At 46.1% G+C, this 27,957-nt stretch overlaps 1 long non-coding RNA gene across 1 annotated transcript in view; it reads left to right on the top strand.

Moving 5' to 3' along the window:
- The window catches only part of LOC110359148 (uncharacterized), a 117,013-nt gene that overhangs the window by 85,185 nt on the left and 3,871 nt on the right, over positions 1-27,957 (top strand). The window contains exon 4 of the long non-coding RNA XR_010466816.1: positions 24,612-24,851. This is a non-coding gene — a long non-coding RNA (uncharacterized LOC110359148). The remainder of the gene's footprint in view (positions 1-24,611; positions 24,852-27,957) is intronic.

Genomic DNA, 27,957 nt, shown 5'->3' with positions numbered 1-27,957 from the left:
TCCCTTCCTCTCTCAGCCTCCTGGACTAACGTGTCCTTTTTGCCGCCTTCACTGAGTCAGACAAACACGTTTCTTGGAAGGTCAGTGTAACCTGTAGGAAATTCCTTCTGTCTCAGAGCTGGCTCATTCATCACTAGTCATAACCATTCTGGAATGTGAACTCGTAGTCTGTTATCTGGCTACCGCTAGTGATGATGCCCGGAGACGACAGCTTGGTTTTCAAAAGCCGGGTTGACCCTGAGGGGCGAGGAAAACTTGTTTTGACAGAGCAAACATGACACGGAAGCAGCGCAAGTGCCAATATGTGCAGGAACAAGGTGTTATTTTCACAAAGTGGATTTTTTTTCTTCTCCTGCGACTGGAGAATACACAGCAATGTATGGGAAACAAAATATTCTGTCTGTTTTTTTCTTCCCCCAAAATACAATTAAAACAGAAAGGCTATCTGTGTGTATTCTGGCTGAGAGGAAAAAGAATGAAACAGGTTCATCTGGGAAGGGAACCAGCGGTGTCCTTGTCCCATTCCTCTGTTCTGGAGTGGCTGTGGAATGGTGAATGGGGCAACGGGTATTGAGTTATAGGTCCTGAGACCCCTCTGGTGTTCTGCCTTTTCACTTTATCCCACTTCCCACCTGTCTGTGTGCAGGATGATCGCTCCGTACGGTGTCTCACACGGGGAGGCTTCTGTCGTGGGTGCCGCTTCTTACACTGCGCTGCTATGAAGAATGACAACAACCTCAACTCTTGACCCTGGTGTGATTATTGTTCCTACATGTTCTGCTTCCCTCAGAAACAAAACAGATGACTCTGTATATTTTTAAATGTCAGACTGACATTGTGGCATTAATATAATTTAAGGCAAACATTGCCAGTTCATTCTGTTTGCTTTCTACTGTCCTAATGTCTTGCATTCCTTGTTTGTGGTGCTCAGAGTCATGTGATTCCATGACACCCTTGATCCTGCTAAGCCAGGGTTTCAAAATGTTCCCGATTTGAGCAGCCAGATGCTTCTTCCATCACTTTTGCATGGCCTGGGAGCTGTGACCGTCACCGAGTGTGTCACAAAGAAGAAAATGTCCCACCTGCTGGAGCCATGGTGTGATACGGTTCTTTTTGAGACGAGCGCTTCTCTGTGGAACCAGGATTGTCACTCACCTGTGAAGGAAGAAGCAAAATACTAAGGCAAAGCATCCCACTGGTACTGATGTTTGTGAAAACCCAAAGAGTGGGATTTGCCTCTGGAAAGTAGCCTCTTTCTTTAACAACATCTGATCTTGACTGGTTTTGTGTCTGGTTCCGTGTGTGGCTAACGCCTATGTGGCATTTTAAAATGTAAGTCATAAAGAACTTGAGCTGTTTTAGCAGCAGCATTAGGTCTCACAGAAATCTACATTTAAAGGCAGAACCTGAACACGTTTAGATAAGCAGACGTGATGTGTAGATGCAGTAGTGCCTCGCATAGTCCCTCTAAAGTACTATAGAAGTCTGAAGACATTTTTCGTGACTTTGGTGTGAAGCTGAAAAACACTTGCTGAAGACTTAACAACAGGCTGTGATTGCGATAAGCTAAGATGGTTTATGTTTTAACACTGACAACTCGCTTCCTCCTCGTGCTAGAACCAGTAATGACCTCAGAGCGGTGTCAGGGCGAGAAGCAGCATCTTTTTGTGACCGGTGGGAGAGCAGCAGTGGGAAAGTCCATCCAGGGACAGTCCCATGCAGGACGCTCCTCTGCAGAGCTCGGCGGTGTCCTCCAAGGTTAATTCCGCCGCACAGCTGCGCTGCTTGGGGCGATAAGGATGCATTAAATGAAAAGGGATTTCCCTCTTTGGGAATCAAATTAGAGCAATCCAGATCAAGCCAGTTCTTTTATCTCTTTCTCACCCCAACAGGAAGTTTAGACACAAGTCCCCAAAGGTCCTTTTCTGGTCAGAAACATCTGCGAGGCGCTGAACCGAAAGGAGCGTGGGGCTGGTGCTAATAGCCTTGCTGTTAACAGTTGAGAAGAGAGAGGCTGAGTAGCTGTGTCTTGTGAGAAAAACGAGGAGCTTAAACATCCAGACGGTCGAGACTGCCCAGAGTGGTGGATGAATCCCAGGCCCGAGTGGCAGAGTGGTCCCCGGAGACAAGTGCCACCCACAGCACAGGGGTGGCCCAGCGTCCTTGACCTCTGTGCAAAGACCTCAAAATAAGGAAAAGAAAGAGTACAGCTAAAACTAAACTTATTTCTGTTGTACAGTCGACTGTCTGAGCACAGGTCAGATACAGTGTGTTCAAGAGAGTTCTTTGGTTCGGTCTTATTCCATGGAGAAAGAACAAAAATAACTCTTGAAGCTGAAAAGGCAATGGCTGGGTGGGAATTTCAGGGCAGACCTAATTCTTGATAAAAACAAATGAGTGTTGCTCTGTAACTTGAGTGTCAGGGGTTGGTGGTCCCAGTCCAATCCTAATTAGATCAGAATTGACAGCATTAGAAAATGAGCAGTGGCCTTGCTGCTGTTGTCAGCGGAGCTGTAGCAGCTGATGGGGCATGAACTGAGCTGCGGCTCCTCTGTACGTTGAGCTGTGCGGCTCAGCTTCCAGAAGTCACTTTCCATCGTACAAACAAAGTAGCCGTACAGCATTCCTCGTGCTGGCCCATCAGTTCTTTATGTGTATTTGCTGGCATCAGGACTTGTAAGACTCTGTTCTTTTCCCTGTATCAGACCTATGGAACCCTCCAGGGACTAGCTACGCTCACCACGAAATCCTATAGAACTGTCTGGTAGCTGAGGTAGCAGAACCTCACCCCAGTAAGTGGCACAGAAAGCAGCACTGATGAGATGCCTCTCTCTCTTCTTTTTTTTTGCTACGTGCACTAAAACGACCTTTTAAAATGGGTTCTGCTGAAGGTCACTTGAATATGGCCAGTGCTGTAGAAACCTCTAATGCTTTTTGCAGTAATAATGCCTGCATTGTCCCGGCAGCTAAATTGCGTAGAAATCCAGAAGTTTGTCTGAAAGGGAGACTGTGTCAGAGCGTTATTTACCTTGCAGCGCAAACCAGAGATGCTAGCAACAGCGGCACGTTTATCGGAGTTTTGGCATTAATCCCATTAAAACAATGGACCAAAATCATCTCTGATAAAACTCTATTGTTTTAGTGGAGTTACACAAGAAGAGACATTGCCGGGTAGGAAGATTGTGTTGCCTTTCTTATTGGAAAGGGTGGAAAAAGATTTTGTCTCCTCTGATACCAGCACAAATGGTCTTTTAATCTCAACTGGCACACGTGAACAATTATCAGCTTTTCAAAACCAATACATACAAAACAAGACAATAATTGTAAGGTTGCCAAGTGACATCCTTAGATAATTTGCAGGGTCTTTTGTTGTATTCTTTTTTTGGCCACAATTCCGTTGGTCTCATTGGTGTTGCTCTCTGTGCATCCCATCATTTATTCTGTTCGACAGCCAGCGTCAGAGACGGAGAAATCCAGCAAAGAAAGGCAGAGGTCAGACTTGTGACATCTTTTGAGCTATGTGTGTTTATGTAACCCAGCAGGGTTCATTTCAATCAAAGATGGAAATAGCGTCTATGGCTGCTGCTGCGAGTGCGGATGGGAGCGCGGTTGGAAGGAGCTGGTAGGGAGGCAGCTCTGCTGTGTCTGCGGGTCTTGGACTGAACTTGGCTCAGTGGCTTCTTAGAGAGCCCCTTCTATTTATGTATTGCTCGGTAGAAGCATATATGCTCAATAAGGAAATCAGGAAAATATTCTTCACAGAAGGGGCTGTGGGGCATTGGAACAGGCTGCCCAGGGCAGTGCTGGAGTCACCATCCCTGGAGGGTTGGACAGACGGACATGAGGTTCTCAGGGACATGGGGCAGTGCTAGAGTCAGGTTAAGGTTGGACTCAATGATCTAATGATCTTGACTCAATGATTCTATAAATGATGGTGGAAAGGAAGAGTAAAAACCTGTAGCAACCCAGTGCGCAGACACTAACACATCCCAATGAGTGAACCTGTACGGGGACTCTTTGGTGGTCACAGCACCAGAGGGAAAGGAGAAGCAGCGCCAAAAGCCTGTTGGGCACGTGCTGGGAAACACGTGGAACTGTGAGACCTTGTGTGCATGTGGGAGGATCAGAGAGGCCTGGTCCTGCTCTTCCAGCCGTGGCGACTGTCTGATGCATGGCCGTGGCAGAAGGACCTCAGTCTTTGCTTCCACTTGAGAGCATGTTGTTGTTTTCTTCTAGGTCCCTGGTTAGTTATTTCTAACAAGGCCTTGCCTCAGTTCTGCCCACAGGAGCTGGAACTTGTCCTTTGGGAAAGTCTGGCTAAGGTGGACTTGTCACTAGGGGCAGCAGAAGGACAATTCTCCCTTTGACAAGTCATTGTTGGAACCTTTCTGGCTTTTTCTGTGCCTTTGTGGAGGAGACACTCTGCAAGAGTTACTCATTAAGAGTTTCTGGACTGTGATGTGCTAATTGTTCCCCTGATCTCCTAAGTTAAGATCTGGCAGTTATTACCTGCTGCTGATTTGGCTAAGACCGGTGAGGTGACTCCTGATGTTAATCCTGACTTCCACGCGCATGCCGTGACACTTTCAATTAAACACACATGCTGGAAACAAAGATGAAATTTTCATTTATTAAATTGTTAGGAAGGTGTTTTGTGAATGCTTGTGATGTGCTTTGAGACTCACGTGTAGAAGCTGCCAGCTTTATTTAACATACCAAAAACCCCACAATGAATAACTCTAAAGCATAGATACTTTTAATATTAATCTTGTACTCCTCACATTTTTATTAACAGTAACAAAGGTGTATGTATGCTAGCGGTGTGGAAAACCAACACCAGCAAAACTGAACACAAGCTCACTATTCGTTCCCTGGACTTTGCTGTGCCTTCTCATGGCCCTAAACGGGAGAGGAGGCTGAAGATTTGCTTCAGAGCCAAGGATTCACAGGTGACTGAAATACTGCTCCTTTATTTATTTAGTTAGTTAGCTACTTGAAGTTTGCTGTCTGCACTCCTGATCTAGTCAGACTCCAGCAAATGAGGTAATGGGCTCTGTGTGAAGCCAGTTCAGAACACGTTCACTCTACCAGAACCTCCCTTGCAGACAGTAAATCACCGTCCCGAGCAGGTTGAAGACAGCTCGGTTAGATAACGGTTCTTTGCGGGGCATGGTAACGATCAGCCCCTACCACGCTCAAGTCTGGCTGCTGAGTAAACACCCAGGGAGACATTTTTCTTGTCCTGCAGAGCTTGCAGTCCCTCAGACAAGAGGCAAAGGGGGAGTCTGAAGAAAAACAGAAGCTGAGTTCCTCGGCCAACCCTGCTTGTCAAGTCTGTGGTGGAGTTGGACCTGACTGCGGGTTACCCGACTGCATGAAGTGTCTTAATATATAGGGGCAGTATCGCCCTTACAGAATATTTCCTGACTGTAGCGGAGCCAGGGAAACCAGAGTGCAGCTCTGGGTTCAGGTCACACAGGTAAATAGATGCGATGGCCTTGCATGAGTATAAAAGGGAGATCTGTCAGGAGAAAAGGCTTGAAATGAAACAGCTTTGGCACAAACAGTAGATGCCCAAGAAATCAGAAGTGCCCATTTCACATGCAGAACAATTCTAGACCGGTCACTGGCATTAGCTGGGCTGTTTTCACAAGGCCTGAGCGCCCTATTACTCTTTTGTGAGCACTCACATTTGTTCCAAAGTGCTTCTGAAAACTATAAAAGCTTTCTTTGGTGTAGAACTATTTTTCTGAGCGCACACAGGGGTCAGAAAGCTGATGAAGACGGTCTGAGCATCTTAGCCAGTTATGCAGCCATAGCTGCTTTCCCGCCACTGGAATTAGGAATCCAGACGATGTGTTCAGGATTTATGGTTTCCACCGGGGTTTATGCTGCTGATATTCATTGTGCTTCATGCAACATATTGTGTCTCATTATGAACTCTGTCAGAAGAAGAGAAAATAAAGCCATTGTCTCCTGGAAAATCCTGCCTGGGCCGTCACCCTTCAGGGGAAGATCCGAGTGTGTAAATATTCCAGAATGTGATGTGTGGCTGGAGGCTATTGAGGTTGGTTCTGGGGAAAGGAGAAGGGGCTTAGGATGTGTCGGTGAGGGAAATAAGAGATGTAATAAAGAAGTTGGAGGTTGCTTTGGCCTGTAACTGAAGAAAGATTCGGAACAGACACAGCGTGGTTCTTTTCCAGAAATCTCGACCCCCAGAGTCTCTTATGCAGCACAGTTATTCAGAGGGTGATTTTGTGAGGTCGGAGATTGAGCGCAGGTTTTTGTCTTTCTTTGAATAATGAAATGGGCAATAAAATCTACAGAGGGCCGCATTCACCTCCATAATTACAATGCACAGGTCATTTGCTCACTGTATATGTCCAAGTGGATTCTGGTGTTGTCCTGCTGCTCATGGTGAGATATGCAGAATGTCCCTCCTGCTTCGAACGGCATCTTTAGTTAAACTCCACACTGTGATTGCCCATTGTAGGCATAGATGTACCCTCTAAAGGTATATCCAGAATAATAAGGTTTATTACAGGTGGGCTTCATGTAATAATAGATTTGTTGAAGTAAATATTTGGGCTTCATGTAATAATAGATTTGTTGAAGTAAAATTGGTGTCCTGCAGTTTGTTCATGTGAAGATAACACTGGATGGGAAGTAGATCAAGAGCTTTCTCCTTGGTTTTACCACTGACCTGCTGTGTGTGACAACAGGCAAGTCACTTCCATTTTCTCTGTTGACTGGTGAAGTCATAAATCTTATAGGGACAGACTTTCTTCTACCACAGAGGAGTCCCCCTGAGTTAGTGTCCCAAGCGCTACTGAAATAATGAGGTAAACCTCTTCTTCCTTCTCTCTGCTAAACTGTAAACAAAACTATGTCATTTTTTGAGCAGTTTGGTCATGATTTGGGATTTTGGGCTGTGTTATTTTCTTCTGGTTAAGAACGTGAAATCCCAGTGTTGTACAACATCTGCTGCTGTCAACCTTAACGTTGTCTCATTGACCGCCAGAACATTTGCAGGGCTGCATGGTACTGTCTCTCAGGGTCCCAGTGAACCAGTGTGAGTTGCCTCAGTCCCACTGGTGTTCTGGCCCATTGGGGGAGTTTTGGGTGTAGAAGCTGCCCGTCACTGGACATGTGCGTGTGGGTCAGCAAGTACAGAAGAGCAAAACTGTCCAGATTCTCCTCATCTGAATGCCTGTTGTCCAGGTGAAGAAGATGAGGTGACCGATATGCCCGTCACGTGCCACCATAGAGTGTTTTTCTGTATATCTGAGGCTTCATCACTATGGGATGGGTCACTGTGATTGTAAGGGAAATAGGGTAATGCTGCATAGTGCTCTCCAGCCAAAGCTCGGGATTTTACCTGCGGAGCATATGCACTTAGAAACACATTGCTCTAAGTAGAGCTGAGAGAAGTTGAAGATTGGAAACATTAAAATACCACAGCGAAGGCCGCTCTTGCAGTATTTATGACGCGAGTGAAAGCAGAATGTACCAGAAAGCTTCTGTTGGTGTCTCTTAACTCTTCTCACAAGGTTTTTCATCCTTCATCCTCTAGAGCCTGGGATAATTTGGATAGCCTTCAGCTACACACCCAAACTTTGTGTGGTTATCTGAACTGAACATCTGACCCCTTTTGAGGTTTGGACATCCTTGGGCAAATGGAATCTAACAGAGATAAAAATCAGACTGTATTTTTCATGTCTGGATTTCAAAAGTCCCTATTTTGGTTAATGAATCTGTGGTATGCTCATGGGTTTTTGTGTTCCTCTATCTCTTCGCATGACCAAATGTCTGGCTAAGAACAGTGCTTGTTGCCAACATGCTGCCCGTTATTTGTTCACACATCCATCACTAAATAATGCCATTTTCTATTCCGATAGAAACGTTCTCCTTGCTTGTGTTTCCTGGATGGTCTGTGGGACTGAATTGTAGCTCCTGGTGGCTGCAAACTAGTGATTCAGACTCTTGTTTCGGTTGCTCATCCATTTGTGCTTGTGCTGTGGGGTTTATTATCTCTCAAAAGAAAAACACTTCCTCAGTTGCTGCAAAATATTATGATTCCAAAGGCCTCAGTTAAGCAAGCTATGAAAAATTTTACAAGCTGAGCATGTAGATACTCCATGGTTTTATGTTTATTTCCCAATTTAAATGGACTGTGTGAAACAGTTAAAGGAGAATGATAAATGACCATTAGTGAGCAGTGAGAAATTGCTAGTATGATTCTTTCACATCCTTTGTCACCCCAAAGGTCTTAAAACTTTTCTGGATATTCTTATAAATCATCTCAATATTTGCAAAATGTAATTGCTTCTTGAATTATACCAAAGCAAACTCACTGGGATTGATGGGCCTTTGACCTATAAATTGCACAGTTATTCATACCAGGGCCAAGTGGAGCTGAAATTGGACCTTCTTGATCTGGCAACATTTTTACCTCCACTTGGAGCTGATTTTGTGGGAGGGAAGTGACCAGACAAGATATTGTCTGTTAGATGTGACTCAGTGAGCTCTCATGGAGCTCTTTGGAGTAAAGGGGGTGTAAAGCCGGTGTTGTTTCTGCTCACAGATCCCCTCCCGACCCAAAGCGCTTTGTACAAACATCAGGGCCAGGACGCGTGGTGAGAGGAGGCGGAGGGAGACAACAGCCTGGACTGACAGACAGACAGACAGGGCTCCATAGACAGCCAGACAACAATTATAAATAGCACCCTTTTGAGGTCTGTTTGATGTGTTGCCCAAGGCCAGGTGGAAAATCTTTCCGTTGCTGCCTCTTCAAGTAATCGCTTTCCCCTCATTTTTCAATAAAGATTCCAAGTTTGGTCACTTCTTTGGCACATTTGTTTCCCATTAGAATACTTTGTGCTATTTCACTGTGTTATGCTAGATAATTGCTCTAATAACAAACCGAGGAAAAGCTTTTGAACATTTTAGGAAGTAATTTTTTCCCTTATGAAAATTCAGCGCACACTAACAGAGATCTGGGGAATAGCTAAGGAAAGTCAAAGCAAGAAAGTGAGAGAAAGGGGAAAAGGGAATGTATTGACTTTTACTGATGGTATTTCTGCACTTACATGTAAACTGCATGCCAAAAATTTAATTGCCATCCAACCGAATATTTATATAGCACTTTATCATTTTCAAAGCGTTTAAATGAGTATTGTTTAAGTGAACCTCACGGTTTCCTGTGATCGGGGACACAAGGTTATTGTCCTCCTGCTGCTGGAGGAGTTGAGACAAAGTCGTGTTTGAGTGGCAAAATGGTTGCAAAGCAAAGACTTGAATCAAGAGGTCCTCACATTGCTGAACTTCACCACTTTCCATATATAATGGGCCAGATTGTTCCAAGTGCCTCAGTAATTGTCTGACTCTGCTTCCGCTCACGGCAGAGTGAGTTTTAGCCGAGTAGTGCAGGAGAAAACAATTAGAACATGTTTAGTACTTTCAGTAAACTCCCCCTCTGTGTTTGCATACTGCCAAGATGCCTTTAAGAATTTAATGTGGTCAAGGGGATAGGGAGATAAATAATATAAACCGAGGAAAGGAGGCTTCGGGCTGATTTACTGAAGCCTCTTAGCTAAGTTCTTTCCACTCATAATCCAAAAGAGGTGGAGCTTTTTGTCTGCGATGTCTGTGCATTTCCCATCTTACAGAACAAGCTCCAAGTGCACTCGGTGCTCGAGATTAATTCTGGCTGGAGGTGTCTGAGGTAAGAGACAGATGTTGAGGGCGGTGCAGGACACACGATGTCTGTGCCGGGTTGGGTGTGTTGGTGTGTGCTCTCTCCTTCACCTGCAGCTTCAGTTCCCCTATTACACAAAACAGGAAGGATGGCACTTATGTCTTCTCTGAGTGCTTTTAAATCTTGTCTTGAAAAACACGACGCAAGAGCTGGGTCCAGAGCTCTCGGCTCCTCCCAGAACTAGCAGAGCTCTTGTCTTAAAGCAGGATTTTAACTTATTTATTGTCTTCCTTTTTTTCAAACCATCTTGATACTTGTGGTGAGAGGGAAAAGGAAACAAGGAAATAATCTGTGGCCAGATTTTACTTAACTTGACCTCTGTGTTTGCTGCAGATGGCCCAGCTCAGATTCCTCCTCCGTTGTGGCCCGTACTGATTGCGCAGCCTTAGGCGTGACCTAGTGAGGTGCTGGATTTCCCTGGAGCTGTGGAGGAGTCAGTCCCACTGAATCCCAAACACCAGCATGGCTATTGCTTCTGCTGATGCCATCACCACAGCCTTCCCCAGGCCTTCACTGATACCTGGTTTTGCTTCACCTCTCAGTGTCGGCATCGAGTTTTCCTGAGCGTGGCAGCTGCTCCGCTGCGCAGACTTGATCCTGCTCTGGTGGAAGAAAAAGGTAATAAAAGTCCTATATATCTCCTTTTTTCCTGTTTGGACGTTGCAGGATGGGTGGCAGGAGATGCACGTGCTGAATCCATGGGTGAAAAGGCTTTCAGCCACTTTTCTGCAAATTCCTCACTGTGCAACCTCTGCCTGAGCAGCTGACAATCCTTTGATGACAGCCCCGGAGAGTTAATGAGCTAAAAGGGCTATGGGTTATCTATTCCCAGAGATTGGGGAGCGTGAATTAAATGGTCTTTTGGAAGATGGGAAATAATTATTCTTCTGCTTCAAAGCCATGTCCAATTGAATGATGTCGCCAGCACGAATCAGCAATCACAATCACTGATGAAGACCCATTAAACAGATTGGGCTGAGTAATGCATAGGAAAAAATGTCAGGAGCATCTTTAATTCTGAGTCTTTCAACCCTACAATGGCCATTTTTATCTTCTTTTTTTTTTTTTTTTTTCCTTAAGAAACTCTTTAAGTGCCTTGAGCTTTTCTATCTCAGCACCTTAAAGCTGGAAATAGGAATGCATTCCTACACCATCCCTGATGGAGAAGCAAGGACTCGAGTAGCTCCGTTTCCTGGGTATTGATGGGGCTACCTGAAGGGTGTTGTTTGGGATATGTGAAGTGAAGAAACCTTTTAGGAAAGGGCTTGGGCAAGAGCAGTTGGGAGTCGCTCCACTCTCAGCTGTGGTTTATTGTTCTGTACGGCACGTCCTTCTGGCAGGGGCTGGGGAAGGAGAACGCCAGGGCCAACACTTCTGCACACTGCAAGAGAAGGGCGAGCGTTGAGTGATCCTTACTGAAGGAAAGACACATTCTTCTGTAGTTTAACTATTGCAGAAGTGACATAATGAAGTCAAACATTAGGGCATGATCATTAGGGAAATTCATTAGAAACGCTTGGCTGTACAATGAATTCAGTTGGAAGTTATGAACTATAACTCCTTAGTGTTATTGGAGGGAGGAAAATCTTATTACAGTGGTTTTGCTTTTTCACCGTATGAGCTGTAAGTTGAGGGAAGTTGTACCAAAGGTAAACTTGGCCATTTTGCTCATGTGCCAGAGAAACTGGTCAATTGGTTGGGCAACAGGTCAATCGAGTGGGTTAAGTCCAGCATCTCCTCCAGAGGAAAGAAAGTTACACAAATGGTAGAAGGAGACTGAGAAAGGCCAATTTTAGGAATAAAGGAGTTGTCACTTGCAATCAGACCCAGGGTTACTTAAGTTCACTAGTGTGGCTCTTACTAGTTAGTTACCTCCCTGTTACACCTCATCTTAATCCCTAATAGGTCAAATCTGTTATATTTCGCAACATTCACAAAACAGATAAGGGAAGGGGCAGCGGCACAAGTCTTTTGCAGAGCTGTAGCAAAAGGCAGATGCCTTAGAGTTGTACTAAACAATGCTCCTGGACTAGTTTTGAGGATGGTGCTCTGAGGTGCTGAGGAGCGGTAGCAGCAACTCAGCAGCAGGTGCCCTTTAGCATCACACAATATAGCAAGAAAGGGCTTCACAACAGAAATGTTTATAACCTCCGAACAGAAAATATTGGGAACTCGTTTGGGGACTTTGAGTTTGCACTGTCATTCTGTGGTGCTGTTCATTGATATACCTGTTGGGTTTGGTACACACTGGTAGTCCTGGTGTCCCCTACCCGGATGTGGGTACGTTCCGGCTCAGTAGCAAGAGCGTTTGTGCCGGCAGGATGGCAAACAATGCCTGCTTGTGTTGCCCGCGGCTTGTTAAAATGCTTCTTTGGAGGCTGTGTCATGACGTTGGAATGTGATTCAGTATGAAAGACACAGCAGTGTTTTAAAGGGGCATCACGCAGGTCCCCGCTCAGCTGCGGGAGGATGCGCGGGAAGCGCTGCCGGGCATCGCGCTCGTGCTCCCTGTGCGGAAACACGGTCCTTCCAGCCTCTCTTTGCAGGTTTTGTTTTCTGCAGTTCTTCTTTTGCTCTCTTGTGGGGTTTATCCACTCTGTATCTACCTTTTCCTTGAATAGCAGCCTCTGAAAACTCGATGCTGCAGGTAGCATCTGTGCAAGAAAGAAATTGTTCCATGACTCCTGTTGAGTACAATGCTCCTGGTAGTACACTGTGAGATTGCTCTTGCTCTAATGATCAAACAAAAGCCAGAGGGTTAAAGCAAGGGAAAAAATATTCATGAGTTCCCTGGAAAAAGGTGTCTTGGGGGCATCTAAATCCAAAGGAACCTCTTCAGCATCTGAAAACTGAGATGACAGTCACTGGAGGTTGGAAGGGCACTCTGCAGTGGAGACGTTATATCCTTGTCCTGTCCTTTAAGTCTTCCCTGGTCATTGTCACATTTGGGTAAAGGACAATGGGCTGAACCTGGGCCTCACCTGGACCTCACCAGAAATGGCTTTTGACATGACTCGAGAAATAAAGGAGACAGAGACACTAAGGAACAAGCGCCTTGTTCTGCTGCTGGTGTGCTGGGCAGCAGCTCTGCCTCATGCCCTTCCTACAAACAGGAACAACTCAGGCTTTGGACAGATTTGTCCACCAGTGGTACTGGAGAACTGTGGGTATCCGGGCTAACAGTTGGTGGGGTTAATAGGATGGATTCATGAGTATGGTTGGATGGGAAATTTGGAGATGCTAGAAAGTTGTCTTGTGCCAGATGAGTGAAAGTCCTGAAAAATGTTGTGTGCAGACAGACTAAATGGAAAAAATGTTAAGTTTCGCTCAGTTGAAATGTTTTGGTTTGTCATCTTTATGAAAGCTGAGAAAAGGAAAAAATCAAAACGAAACATTTTCCGTTTAACAACTGCACAGAAAGCTCTTTTGAACAAAAAGCAAATGTCTTCAGTGACTGTTCAAGCAGCATGTTTTGATTATTTCCAATTTTTTTACCCCAAATATATTTTTTTTCCCCTTGAATCTGGAAAATTAGTGACACCAAACCGTTCCTAGAGAAAAAGGTTTTGGTTTAGATGACCCCAAGTTTTTCAACAACAACATATTTTGTGAGAAAATTCCGTGCTGCTTCTGCTCATCAATAAAGTTGATGAGTTTAACCAGTCTCATGGCTGGCTAGGGAAAAAAGATCCCCCAGTCAGGGAAGTGGATAAATAACTTGGCACAAAGTCCTTCTCTGTTGACTCAGTTTACTTTGTGGACCCGGGCATGATTGTCATAATAAATTAAAGCATAACATTCCTATTTGTCACTTCACCACTTCCTTTTGCTGCCTTCCAACATGTGGTAAAACCATTAGTTTTAACACGGAGAGAAAAGGCCAGATGAGGGGAGGAGGAGGACGCCAGAATGAAGGGGAGAGAGGTGAAGACTCGTGGGGTGAAGGCATCACTGAAGCAGACACAGCACCAGGGGCGTAATTATGGGGGCACAGTCAAAATGAAGCCATCAGGGTTTATCACCTGTCCTTGGAGGAGAAAAGGAGATGACGGTTCTTCTGGGAGTCACTAACAGCCACCCAACAAATTCATAGGGCGGCCCAAAAGCTGAGGGTAGAGAAAGGCTCCGCTCAGTGATGCCCTGTCCCAGTGTTTCAATTATTCCTGCACTGAACTGCCCACATGAGACGCTGGCTGCTGTCTCTGGTTCCGCACAGCCTCTCCGCTGCTCCTTGCCGCCGTCTGCGGTGATTTCCTCCAGCGACAGGAGGACGTGTTCAGATCGGGGCCCTGGCTGACAAGGTGTGAACAGATTCATGGCCGTCCCGTCCCGTCCCACCTGGCGGCACAGGAACGGCCTCAGCCCGAGCGGGCTGTCCGGGAATCCCCCGCCGAACGTCAGCCCCTCCAGAAACAAAGCTCTTGAGCTCTGAGCAAGAGCAGAGGTCAAACTCAGAAACAGAGAAGGGCGGGGGGGTGTGTGTATGGGCGGTGGGAAGCTTGGAAGAATGTAAGTTTGAGATTTGAAAGCATCGCACTCCTGAATTATGATTATTTATTGTCATGATAGCGCCTAGAGGCCCCAGTCTCGTTGTGCTGAGGACTTCACAGACGTATAATGAAGAAACAGTCCCTGCCTTGAAGATGAATGAGGAAAAGCTCCCTGAAGGGGGCTGGGAGCAGGTGTGACATGTATCCATCAGGCCCATGGAGCCGGTGTGTCCGTGGACACAAATGTGAGACATGGCGAGAGGAGGAGAAAGTTGGATGCCAGTTTTCATCTTCCTGGCTCTAAAGAAGGGGTTTGATTCTTTTTTTTTCTTTACATTATGTTTATCCTCACCTTTCTCCTTCATTAATGATCATCCACAGGCAAGATATGAATTAACAAAAAAGTTTTAGTGATGCTGAGAGGCACGATTCAATAATTCACGGTATCTTTAAGCAAGCCATTTCTGCTTAGACTTTTTTTAAAGGCAGACTGGTAGCTATAAAAATCTATCTTTTTTATCTTTTAGTGCTTCAGTTTTACTAAGCTTAAGCAAATAAAGAAGGAAATGAATAAAGAACTAAGTTTTTACATGAGCAGCAGGTTCAGTGTTGGTTTCCCCATGGACTTGTGTCTCTTGTCTTACAGCTCAGATGACTGGTGACATCTCTGTCCTTGCTGCGTCCTCCACCACGCTGCTGCTGGGCAAGGTCTAAAACGTACTGTTCAGAGCTCTTGGGTAGGGACCCACTGCAGGGAAGCTGCTGGGTTTTTGTTGCCTCTCCTTCATTTGGGAAACTCATTTGAAACCTCTGCCGCTCTGTCAGATTTGTCCAAGGTTGAACCATGAAATTGTATGTTCAGGAGGGAGATCAGCAAATGTGCTGGTGACACAAGCACAGAAGATGTGATTTTTTTGGGGGGATTAGGGTTATAACTGCAGATCACTTACTTAGAGCAACCTCATGGACACCTAGGGGTAAAAACTGAGGCATGCTGGGCTTCTTAAGAGTTAATGAAACAAATGCTCTGAAGCTCGTGAAAGAGGGGAACAGAGCACTCTGCACATCGGTGGGACATGGTGCTTCTTGAGTACTTTAGGCAGAAAAAGGAGCAGGAAAGAGATGTATAATTTCTTGTCTTTAAGTTCTTAGAACAATCACCAACAAGAAGAAACTTAGCTATTCTTAGTTGCATCTAGGGGCTATGCATAATCTTTCCTGCTGAATTATGGAATATGATAGCTTTTATTAAATCCATTACAATTACAGCCTCTCTGCTGCACAGGTTTAGAATATGGAATAAGTAGGGTGCATAATTTCAAATAAATATTTAAGATTTTGATGCGTGATACGGTTTTAGACTCTTAGGAGATAGAATTATATTTAGCCGGGGCTGTTTTTGTTCAGTTCACACAAACTTTGCCTATCCAGCTAATTTGTAGTGCTGGGTACTTTAAAAAAACCTTTGTACTGGGGAGAAGATTGTGACTGCTGCAGTTTTGCGCAAGGTTTTGTCTGTATTGGTGACTTGGGACTTCTCTAAAGTAGCTGGATATATAAAGCCAGAATTTTTATTCTTAAGTTGGGACTAATCTTAGGATGCCTGAAGCTAGAAAAAGGGAATAATAAAAATTCGGACAAAATTCGTGGCCTTTCTCCTCTGTGGTGCCGGCAGCACCAGGGGCATCTGGATAAGGTTGAGGTTGGATGTGGGGAACAATTTCTTCCCCAAAGGGCTGTGGGGCATTGGAACAGGCTGCCCAGGGCAGTGCTGGAGTCACCATCCCTGGAGGGTTGGACAGACGGACATGAGGTTCTCAGGACATGAGGCAGTGCCAGGGGTGGGTTAATGGTTGGATTCCATGATCTTGAGGGTCTCTTCCAACCAAAATGATTCTATGATTCTCAAACGGGGGCAAGTGGAAGCTCCTTTCCTCGTCCCTGCTGCATCCCTGCCCGGGCAGGTTGTGCCTCTAGGCACATAGGAGCAGTGATGTCCCCGCGGCAGTGCAGCTCTGCGCCTGTCCGTGTGTCGCTAAAAGTCTTGGCTGTTCGAGCTGACAGCTCTTTGCTGGCTGCTTAGCAGGGCCCAAGCGATTTCAGATTTCAGTCTGTCGCTGAAACTTGTTTACTAAAGAAATAATGTGGGAGGTTACAGGCATGCTGCTCCTTGTGGTCGGTGCTTCACAAAACCCACTCGAGGTAGGAATACCTGATCCCCAAAGTAGGAAGGACAATGAGGAGAAACTCCCGGAGGAAACAGGCCAGGGTAACTCCCTCTTCCCCTTGCAGGTTGCACAAACCATCGACACTGTAGCTCGTGAAGAGCAGCTGACCCTATTGCCTCTTCATGAAGCAAGGATGGAAATTTCTGAGCGTGAGAGCACGAGGAAAACCCTCTGTATGACTCTGCTCTTGCTTTGTCTGCCCCACACCTGCTCCCTTTGCTCTGCCCTCCTCCCCGCCCGCCCTTCGGGAGGATGCTCTAGGTGTTGGCTTTGACTTGGCTGCCAATACTCCGCGGAGATGTGTTAATGATGACTGGCAGGTTTTAAAAGTGCCATTTCAACACCTTGCTGTCACCACACCTCATACTTCAGCGGCTTAGCACATGTTCCAAGGTGTTTAAAGAGCTTCCCGTGCAGCCCTTTTCCAGGCACTAACCTCTTGCCAGCAGCAGTAGCAGCTCCTGACCGCACTTTTCTGGCTGCGACCTTGTTAGTATTTGCCTACGACATGTAAATGAGCAGCGCGGTCGTTAGCTAGTGAAATGTGTAATGTTTTCCATTGTGTGGAAGGCTCCGAGCTGACAAGACCGGAGCCTGTGTTCCAAAGTCTAAAGCAGTTGGCAGGTTTCTCAGTACCAGTTTTTTATGCCCCCAAGTGGGTTATGGAGCGGAAAAGGGGGTGGAGAGGGAAGGAGAGGGAGGAATGTGTGTGGATGTGTGGTGGGGGGAGAGTTAGCGGGAGAGAAGGGCCATTTGCAAGCCACCAGCTTTGAACGTAGCTCGCATGGGCCTTGTGGTGGTGCTGAAGGGCCTGTTGTGCGCCCGTGATTGACTCTGGCCTTAATGCTGCTTGCCACTTACCAGCACTTGTCTTTGCTCATTAGCAGGGGGATTGTGGGCAAATATTTAGATATTCAAGAGAGGAAATGTTAATCTTTGCAGTGTTCACTGAATATTTAAATGAGGCAGCAGGCGGTTTTGCTCGGTGTTTGACCTAGACTTACAGCGCTGAGGAAGCGCTGGAGTCTTGGGCTGAATTTGTGGTCTGGCACCTCCCTGCTCTTGGGGTTCAAGTCAGGCGGTGAAGTTGAGGCTGTTTTGGAAAAGGTTGTGCAATCCGTCTGCAAAGCCCTACTGTATATAAATGGCACGGAAGCTTTGGGCTGGCCAGTTTGAAGCACGGTGAAGTGCAATCCCCATGAAGCCAGAACAACGTTGGCCATGTTGCAGACCCTCTGCTCTGTAGGCAGGAGGTGGCCTCACAGCGAAGGCTGAAGATAGTGGTGACTGATGGTTGCTGGTAGACTCAGGGTGCTCCTTTCAGTAGCAGATGAGAAAAATACAGATATTCTCTTGAGGTTTGGACAGGCAGGTCTCCCAAATAAAAGTACAAACATGTCTGGAGATGAACAGGTATTCATGCTAATGTCTCTCCTGTTGACATGGTTGATGGTGGATAGACCACCTATCTCCTTGGAATGGGAGATGGACTCTGGTGGGGTTAGTCTGCGCTGACAAACTTGAAGCAGGTAATGAGAAGTGTCTTGTATCACATGTTATTAGCCAGAACTTTTCTCTAAATTTGCTTAGTTTGGGTTTATTTGCTTTTTCATTGCTACCTTCTGGGATTATTCTAGACAACAAACATGAAAGCAGCAAAATCTAATTCGAAAAAGTTGCAACTTTGTAGGAAATTAATATTGAATTTGCAGTGATACCTGCACTCGAATCTTGATTATTTTGTATCAGAATAAGGTCAGGAATACTTTGTGCACGATGTGTATCCTGTTTGAATTTGGTCTATTTAATATCCACAGTAGTTCCTTACAGAAGAGCTCTGGACTAGGATTTATTCATAGGAATAATTTCAATGGATAAGGTTAAAATAGAAATGTGTCTGTATACATCATAAGAGATGCAGGGCCAAGAGGTGTAAATCTGATTTAATCCATGTTTTAAGGCAGCATGAGCTAAGCTGAGCACAGTATTAGCTTTACAAGGTGAAGGAGTAGGTAAGTTCATTCCAGATTCTGCCAGGTGCTGGACACCTCCCCTGATCTGGCAGCATTTCTCTGGATCAGAACCTCTATATTTAAAGCATTTCTGTTAACCTGAAATGTTTCTCATTTAATTTGATTAATTTACACCAAAATCGCCTGAGAAATTATTTACTTATTCCTAAATGCAGTCACTGGCTGTGTCCTGACACGGTGAAGTAGAAAACATTTATATGGATTTTACTATTGACAGAGTTCCTAAACACAGTTTCTTTGTGTTTTCTGTGCCTCATATTCCAGTAGCTGCTAGTCAGTTAAATATTTCTGCGGTAAATTTGAGGCTTGGAGAATCACTTGGCAGTTGCAGAGCTCTTGTAGTGGAAATTAAAAGCCAGTTAGTGTCAGTTCAGGTACATCTGACGGTTCCACCCCGTGTGCTGTTCCTCTGTTCGTGGCTGCACCTTCTTACCTGGGATCTCTGCTGTTTTTTCCTTCGTCATTTTTCCTTTTGTCTTTTATTAGTCTTTATGTCATATTGCTGCTTTGGGGAATTTTGGGGAGGACAGCGAGCTCTTGTTCCACTCTCCATTTGACCTTCACTCGAGCCAGGGCCCCAGCAATGCCAAGCACACCGTTACCCGCATGGCCGGGGATCCACTGGAACAAGAAGCAAGTGCCACCCAAGCCAACTTGTGACCCCGCAGAAAGCAGCGACTTCAGCCACAGCAAAAGCTTTTAATCATACTGCTGAATTCCACCTGGCAAGCTGGTGGTGGTAGGCACAAGTTTGTACCGCCTGGTTTCACTAGTCTTGGCTTTCTTAGATAGCCGGTGCCAGGCTGGCAGAGCTTTTCCCTACATACAGTAAATGGCTGCATGTGTTTAATTTTTGAAATGCCTGCTCTGAGTCTGCCCTCGTTGTCAGACTTTGGGCGCTGGGCAGGCCAAACCGCCAATCCTGGGGGCAGTTCTGGGCCCCTCACGCCAAGAAAGGCCTTGAGGTGCTGGAGCGAGTTGAGAGAAGGGAACAGAGCTGGTGAGGGGCTGGAGCACAAGTGTGATGGGAGCGGCTGAGGGACCTGGGGGTTCAGCTGGAGAACAGGAGCTGAGGGGAGACCTTCTGATCTCTGAACTGCCTGAAAGGAGCTTGGAGCCAGGGGGGGTCGGGCTCTGCTCCCCAGGAACAAGCGCCAGGAGCAGAGGAAACGGCCTCAAGTTGCGCCAGGGGAGGTTGAGGTTGGATGTGGGGAACAATTTCTTCCCCAAAGGGCTGTGGGGCATTGGAACAGGCTGCCCAGGGCAGTGCTGGAGTCACCATCCCTGGAGGGCTGGACAGACGGACATGAGGTTCTCAGGGACATGGAGTAGTGCCAGATTTAGGTCGTGGTTGGACTTGATGATCTTGAGGGTCTCTTCCAACTACAATGGATCCATGATTCTGTGAAATTCCCACCTGTAGAGTGCAGATCATTTGCAGGAGCATCCCCGTCTTTGCACTCTCTGAGGGCTGTTCTCCAGTTGCTCTTTTAAGCCATCTGATTTTGAAACGATGTTAGATGTAAGAAAATAAAAGCATGTTTAACTGGGGCTTGTGCCAAAGGCGCAATATAATGCATCTCGAGGTGGAAACAGGTTCCACATCTCCATCCATCGCCTCTTCTGCTGGAGCATCTGCCTTGGCAGGTGTCTGTAGAATTGATGGCAAACTCTAGTGGGTTGTGCTCAACAAAGTTCAAAGCGGCAGCAATAATCCTGATAACAGGGCAAGTCAGAGAGCTGTAGGATTTCATAAATAAAGTCTCATGGGGATTTGCATTTGAACATTGTGCCTCTTCTCTGTGTTTTTCCCTGCGTGTGTTGCAGGTGCTGGTGCTGCACTGACCAGCTCAGTGCAGAAAGCAGAGGGGCCTCTGTCCCTTCGTGGGACAGGCTGCAGGAATTGTCATCTGTGTCACTTGTTCAGTTCTCTCTGCGATGATTCAAAAGATGAAAGTCATTCTCTGATAGTGTTGGGAAGCTGGTGTGAAACAGACCCACAGATGTCATTGCTGACACCTACAGAAGCTTGTCTGATGAAAATGTGTCATTGTTGTTGATTGGGATGGGCAGTAACGAGCACTGGGACGGATCAGCAGAAAGGTCGACGTTGGCTTGAAGAGCTATTTGCAGAGACAGGGATGTGTTCTGTACTGGAGCAGCTATTCTTTGTAAGTGAAGAAAAGCAATACCCTGTGCTCTCTTTAGCCCTCACTGCTGACCTCCCAACAGGAATTATTGTGCCGACTTTTACATAGTAGTGCATTTTAGTCTATGTGGATGGGGTCTCCTGTCCCCAGGGTTGTTCCTGTCCTGTTCTTTCATTACATTATGCTCTTGTTGATTCGTTAATTTTGAAGGGTTTTGTTCTTTCCTTCATCCCCAACCAAAACCAGAAATCAGAAAGAAAGCAGGCACTTCACGATTCCTGATTGCATGCGGCAGGAAGAAAATATTTAATTCACTTTTCATTGTGAACTTGAAAGGGATGTTGTCAAGTAATTTGGGTTTTCCCACAGTGTTGCAACCGATGGAGGAGTGTTGCTTTGGTGTGGTGGTAAATGCCAAGCTCCGGAGAGGAAAATGCCAGTGAAGCGGTGCCAGCTGGCTGGGGTCCCACGCTGCGTTCCCAAAGCCGAGGTGATGGCATCAGCGGCGCTGGCGTGACACAGAGCAAAGCCACCTCGGGGTCTTGAGTGCAGGTTCCCTTTGGAGCAGCCTCTGCAACAGGAGGTGCGGGAAAACTGTTTTCCCAAGTAGAAAGTGTTGAAAAAAGCGTCCAATGAAGCAAGTTGTTGACAAAATGTGCAGTTATGTGTAAATCAAAAGACTCTGGGGAGCAGTCAGCCTCTGTGAGGTATTTGAGCAGGAGAAAATCGAAATCCTCAATTTTTACATGTAGCAAATAGTAAATGATGACAGTGTTGAAATGTGATATTTTGATAATTCCATTTCAGTATTTTATGACACGGTAAATTTCTAATTTTGAGGAATACATATTTCATTCATATCTATTGTATTTATTATTAAATCAATATGAAATCAAATACTGTTGCTATCACAACCTTTAAACTCTTCCAAACTGTCGTTCCCCCAGCACTGTTGGATCTTGGTTAATTCTGAATTTAGAGTTTCATGTTCCGATTCAGTGCAGTTAAGCAGTTTATTTCTTTGATTACAAAGATTCCTACAGAAGCTACTTCTAGACCAGTGTTAATCAGGCCATGCTTTGAAAGCGTTTTAACTGTGGAGACACAGATTTATATTTCATTGCATTTTAGAAGGATAAGAGGACCTGCAGAAAACCATGTTTTTTGGCATGGGCCCGTCCCCAAAGGGCCGTTCCCTGCAGCATGGGGCTCATTCACTGGGCTCCCATCCCCTCAGGTGTGTCTGAAGGACTTTCTAGTAACGGGAAAGGTTTTTGTTCTGCCAGCGAGGGGACGAGCTCACAACCGTCTGCATCCATCCATTCGGGTTCTTGTGACAGCAGAACCGGCTCAAGGGATTTTGAGGTTGTTAGAGAAGCCGGAGGGACTCACAAAAGGTCCAAAGTGTCGCTTAAGCATCCTCCGTCGGCCTTACGTTTTTTTCTTGAACTAATACTCAAATTTGTCACCTCTACAAGTGTTGGGTTGAGTGGGTTTTTTCATTTTTGGCAGGCTTTTTGCAGTGGGGACAAGGCAGGATTGGGCCGACAGCCCCGCTGAGCTGTACAATGAAGTGCTGCGTGTCATCTCAGAAATCACAGACTCCTGGGCTATATTTCAGTCCCTGGTAACTCAAAAGGGCTTTGTGGTCAGAAAGCCATTGATGTTTGCTTCAGAGGCAGGAGTTATTGGCAGATGCCCAATAAAAGGCAGAACAATTTTATCATCTGTCAAGGAGACAGGATGGTGGGTTTCAGGACTACTGCCTCGTTTTATAGTGTAAATGCCCGTGTCTGTTAATTCTGTTCTTAATTAGCTGTATCAGTCTGGGTTTGTTGCTTTTGTTCGGTGCTGTGTTTTAGCTGCAATTGGCTGTTTTCATTTTCGGAAAGCCAAAGATATGAGGAGCAGCTCTTGGAGTCAGTCTTTATTGACTGCCTGTGCGGTTCCTGGTTGCCCTGACCCGTGTCAGGAGCCTGTGCCCAGGCAATAATTCGTCTGTCACAAGAACTCCTGTGTGGATGTGCTGATCACACAATCCCAGCAGCTTCCTTTGCCGAGCGGAGACAAAGAACGAAAAGGCCTTTTCTGCTCCATGTTTCTCTGCTCTTTTCTCAGGCCACCCAGGCCTGTTCTCACTCTGTAAAACTGAGCCTGGTGTTGCATTTCTGCTGAGATGATGCAGAAGGGCCGAGTCATCGCCTGTTTTCTCCTTTGACGTCAGTGATGCCAGCACAGTTGGCCCTGATCTACATGGGGTTTAAGGTGAGGAGCATCCAGCCCTTTGGAAGCCAAAGGGGAATGTCTCCTGGTGCGAATGGCTCCCTGCCCCAGTTCATGCTGGGTGCTCGGCTGAGGTGTGGTGTTTCTCACCCGGTGCGTCACTGGTATTTAAAACCAGTGATGCAACCTCTTGCAATGTTCAGGCCTTAGAAGATACTATCAGGACAAACGGAGACTGTAGAACTCAGGCCCTGACAGGCAAATAGCAATCCCGATCATCTTCTGAAATGCAGTTAATTGTGTGCCTGCATACACACCCTGCTAATAAATACGTAGTCTCTAAAATATCAACTTTTACAAATACTGGCAAATTGACCCTGAATGGTCTCTCAACCCAATTAAAAATGACCTTGGGTCTCTGATTCACAAACTGTTCATAGCTGGGAGTGGATCCACCTACAGATCTAGGTGTAAAAATGTCAGGTCTCCAAGAACTAACTCAGAAATAACTTCGCAAGAAATATTGTTGGTTCTTTGATTCTTACCCTTGGGTTTTGTTTCCACTTTTTACTTCTACGAATCTCACTGAATGTTTTAGAAGGATCTCAGAAAGCTAACAGCAACTGTGCGGTTGGCCTGAGTGGCCTGAGCGCTGATGGCCCAGCCGTGTTTGTGGCGTCGCACAGCTGGCACAGCTGGCTCCTCGCACGCTGAGCTGAACCAGCGTATGGGCCAGGCCATGTTTGGCCAGGCCTGTGGCTGCCGGACATTCACCAGCCCTGGCTCCCTCTATCCCTGCCTTAACACATTCCTTTCTCCTTTTTATGCTGAGATCGTCCTGTGTCTGTCTGTCTCTCCCTCTCTCCCCAGCTTCAAATCGTCAGTCTGCCCCAGACATCACTATAGTGTGTGCATTATTCCCAAATACTGATTATTTTCTTTGACAATAGTCAGAGAGAGAACCTTCTTTTTTTTTCCTGTTATTTTTCTCTCCATGCCCACTTTTCATCATGTTTCCCTCCCTGCTTTCCTTTATCCATCCAGTTCTTTTGCACATCTCTCTCATGATGTGTACACATTACTCCCGTTAAAGCTAATGGCTTTTACCTGCTAATGGGAGAACTGTTCTCTTCTCTCCTTCACTCGTTGGCAGCCCCTGAGCTTTGCTATTTCCTGTGATGTTTGGAAAGTCTGGAAACTCCTTTGGCAAGTACCCGAGCGGCTCAGGACTCTCACCCGCTTTGTGTGTTTGAGTGAACAGTCTCAGGTCCTCTTGTGATTGTAACACCCCCACACTTTTACGGTTCAGTCCTGTAAACCTTGCAGAATTTTTACCAAATGTCTAGTTACAAAGCCAATTTTATGAGGCATATTATGGGTATGAAGCAGCTTTTATTAGGGAGGAATGTGTCAGGGGAAACTCTTCAGGGAAGGTTTCCCAGCTGTGGGATGACACTGGCTTAGGGACATGGGTTAGTGCTAGATTTAGGTTAGGGTTGGACTCAATGATCTTAAGGGTCTCTTCCAACCGAAATGATTCTGTGAATGCACACTGCGTCCTGTTTTCGGAAGGCCTAAGGTACAGCTCTCATCACCTGGGCTGACTTCAGTCCCCTCTGTATTGGGGAGGGTTGTGTCAGCCGCTGCCAACCTGTACTCAGCATCACAATTTCTTGATTTTGTGACTGTCCTTTCTGCAGAAAGGCACTAACTTACTTTGTTTTCAACAGAACTTTCCAGCATTTTGTAACTGGTACATCAGGCTGGCAGACACACAATAAAACTGTGAGCGGCCCTGGCGATGTGGCATCTTTGGCATGGACTTTCCAATGGCTTCATGTTGTGCCGAGGAGTCGGGAAGCCTGGAGGAGACGTCTGAAGCCCGGGCTATGGGGCAAAGAGGCGCTGGGACTGCCACCCTGCGAGGACAAGGCATTCCGGGGGCTGCTGCACAAACAGCTGTGAAGCAGGTGAGTTTAAACATGTCATTTTACAGCAAGGGCAGTAAATGAGTGAGGACCAATGGATAAGACCTAGCTGGCATTTGGAAGACGCAGGCTCTGTCTCCAAGTCTGCCACTGAACTGCTGCACGATCTTGGTTTGATCTTTCCATGCTGTGTTCTGGCTTGTTTAATAACATCATCAAGGCAGTTGTGATTTTCCTTGTACGTATGTGCCTCTGCCATGTTCAGCACGGGGCTCTGGTCTGAGAGGCTGTAGTTGTGTATTGATCAGACCTCTAACATTAAGGTGACCTGTAATTCTAAGAAACCAAACAAGAGTAAAGCTGGAAAGTGGGTGCTCAGCCTGGCTTTTCATCCTTTTTTCTGCTCGGCAACTTTCAGTTTCTTTGAATAATTTTGACAGCAAATGGGTAGACGGTGTAGCTGTTTGAAGGAGGGAAAACCTACCTGATCCTCCTGCTTCCCCTATTTCTGCATCTTATCAAAGCTGAACTGGTTTTGCGTTTTTAAATACCTTCTCAAAGTAGAAGCCCTGGCGAGGCAGCGGCCACTGGTACTGGCTGATTGAAAGTAGGTGGTGTCTACTCCAGAAACATCAAATTAAGCAAGTGAGAGATGATCGCTACACACCGTTTCATGATAATAAAGTCTCCAAAGAAGGGAAGAGAGAGAAGGAAAAAACCAGCTCCGTTTCCTAACTCCGTTTGAATTCAGAAGGCAGCAAAAAGGTTTTGTTTTTTTGAGAGAGGCCAGCTTTAGCGTTGTCTCTGAACGTGAAAATATGTTTCTGTGTTGATATTTTTTTATCTTTTATGTGATAGATTTGTATGGAGTTTTGGCTTACTTTATTTGCATATATTACAACCTCCCTACCCAGTAAACAAGAGATGCCCAGCTAAACAAACAAGCCCGAGGGTGACAGGAGAGGGAGAGAGAAAGGAGAAGAATAGCGCGAGGGAGAGGAAAAGAGAGGTGGCAATAGGAAAAGGGTAAACAGACAAGCACTAATTAAGGCCTTCATCACAAGCAGGGAGATGTGCGAGGCTGACAGTCAGTCAAGCAGATAAGGGGAGATGAGTTAAAATCTAGCCCCAGGTTTGGAAGGCCCCAGGGCCCTGGCAGACAAGAGCACAGTGAACAACAGGAAGCCACTGAAAGGTCATTTGCATGAAATGATGTTCAGGATCTTTGCTTTTGTTGTTGCCCTGATGGCTTTAACCCGTTCCTGGCCCAGGAGACACACTCGCAGAAAAGACACTTGCAGCCAGTCTCTGTCCATGGCTTGAAGGCTTCTCTTGGTGGCCTTTAAAGAAGCCGTTCTCTGGGCAGAGAGGGCTCGGGTTGCCCACTGAAAGGAAGGGGAGCTGAAATTCCTCGGCAAGGGATGCGATCGCTCTCTAGCAGAGCATAAAATGGAGGAATCATCAGAATGGGAGACTCCAGGCATGAAACAAGCCACAAGCTTGCCAAGGTGAGGGAAGGTGCAGTGGCATTCAGGTGTTGTCGACTTTGAATTTTGTTCTTCTTTCCAAGAGCTCTGGACGCAAATCTTTGGAGTTTCCATTGTGGGGCGATGTCAGAATCTGTCGTCGCTTGCCCTTGCTGCGGTGTCACGAACATGTCGTGACTATCAGGAGCATTGTGCAGGTGGCTCCTGTCTGCCCCTTCAGCTGGAATTGAAAATAGATCCAAATTTTTAGTGCTTAGGAAAGAATGGGCAAATTGTAGTTGCAGCCTCTTCTCCCTGAGCTACTTTAGGAAACAAGATCTCGCTCACATCTCCAAGGGAATTCTGACACTATAATTATTATTATATGTTCTCAATGTGCTTAGGCATTTAGACAGATTGTAATTCTTAGTGACATGGCAAGGGAAATGAATGCAGAAGTGCTCACCATGCTGTGATAGTCAGACAGCCTACCACACTTCCCCCCCCCCATTTCTGTTTAGACCTTTGGTAAGTCACAGCCGTTACTCTTCTGCTTTTCCTTCTGAAACGTAAAAACTGGTTATAGCAAAGTCTAGTAGATTAACCAAAGATCTGGACTGTTTGGACTTCTGGATTCTACTCCAAACCACTTCATTACTGTTTGACCTTCTCCATCTCATGTCAGCTCGTAGTGAGTAATGTGTCTGTCTGCCACAGAAGGGCAATAAGCTTTACTTGCCTCCAAGAAAGGGGATGTTTGGAATTATTATCTCTGAGATTAGCAGAGTGCCCTCAGCTCCTTGGCTGAAGGTGCCGTGGAAGGCAGAGCAGTGGTTACATGAGGAAAGCTCTGGAGTGGGTGGTCAGTCCGGCCTCTGACACGTCAGGTTTAAGGCCAAACCGTGCCGGGCATGCAGTGAGGTCTGGGGAGGTGTGAGCCTGACACGGTGTCACATCTCACAAGGAGCAGCTCCCTGAACATTTCCAGTGGGGTGAGCTCCATTCAGGTCATTCTCAGGTACAAACCTCTTCCAGTTCCATATCCATGCTGGAAAATTTGAACCTGAAGTCCGTCTTAGACCGAGAGCGAAAGCATCTGGGCTGTTGTGGTTGGCCAGCTCTTGGGTTTTCCCGCTAGAACCAGTGCTGTCCAGAGCAGTGCATTCCCAGTCTGGCTATGGGAACTGGCGCCAGCCCAGCAGATCCCTTGTTCCGTGCTGGGTTCACCGCTTTCCTGGGGCTGATGGTGCTCGCTGGCACCTGGCAGGACTAATCTCTTACTTCTAGGACACAAATCATCTTGATAATAGCGACATTTTTTATTTAAAAGAAAAGAAAGTTCCCCAACTTTTCTTCTGCATTCCACAGCAGGCTAGTATTACAGCCTGCTACAATCCCATTTAGATAAATATTTTTAAAAGCTACTGTATGGAATCAGTGGAGATGATGGCGTGTAGGATTACAGGTAATTGTTCTGTGTTATAAATACAGTGTCATGATTGTGAATGGACTTTTCTAAAGCAGGAGCTACGAGCACATCTAAGAGCAGCAGAATACAGATAGCCTTTGGCTAACTGCTTAGTGTTCCTGCTCTCTGCAGAATTTTAAAAGGCCACTGTCATCAAGCAATTTTTCTTCTACTTCACTATAGGTAATAGCTTTTTTAAGAGCCTGGAAATGAT

This window comes from Columba livia, chromosome 17 (assembly GCF_036013475.1).
Source record: "Columba livia isolate bColLiv1 breed racing homer chromosome 17, bColLiv1.pat.W.v2, whole genome shotgun sequence".
Taxonomy (NCBI): Eukaryota; Metazoa; Chordata; class Aves; order Columbiformes; family Columbidae; genus Columba; species Columba livia.
Note: the sequence above shows the minus strand (reverse complement) of the source record. Positions and strands in the feature narration are given on the sequence as shown.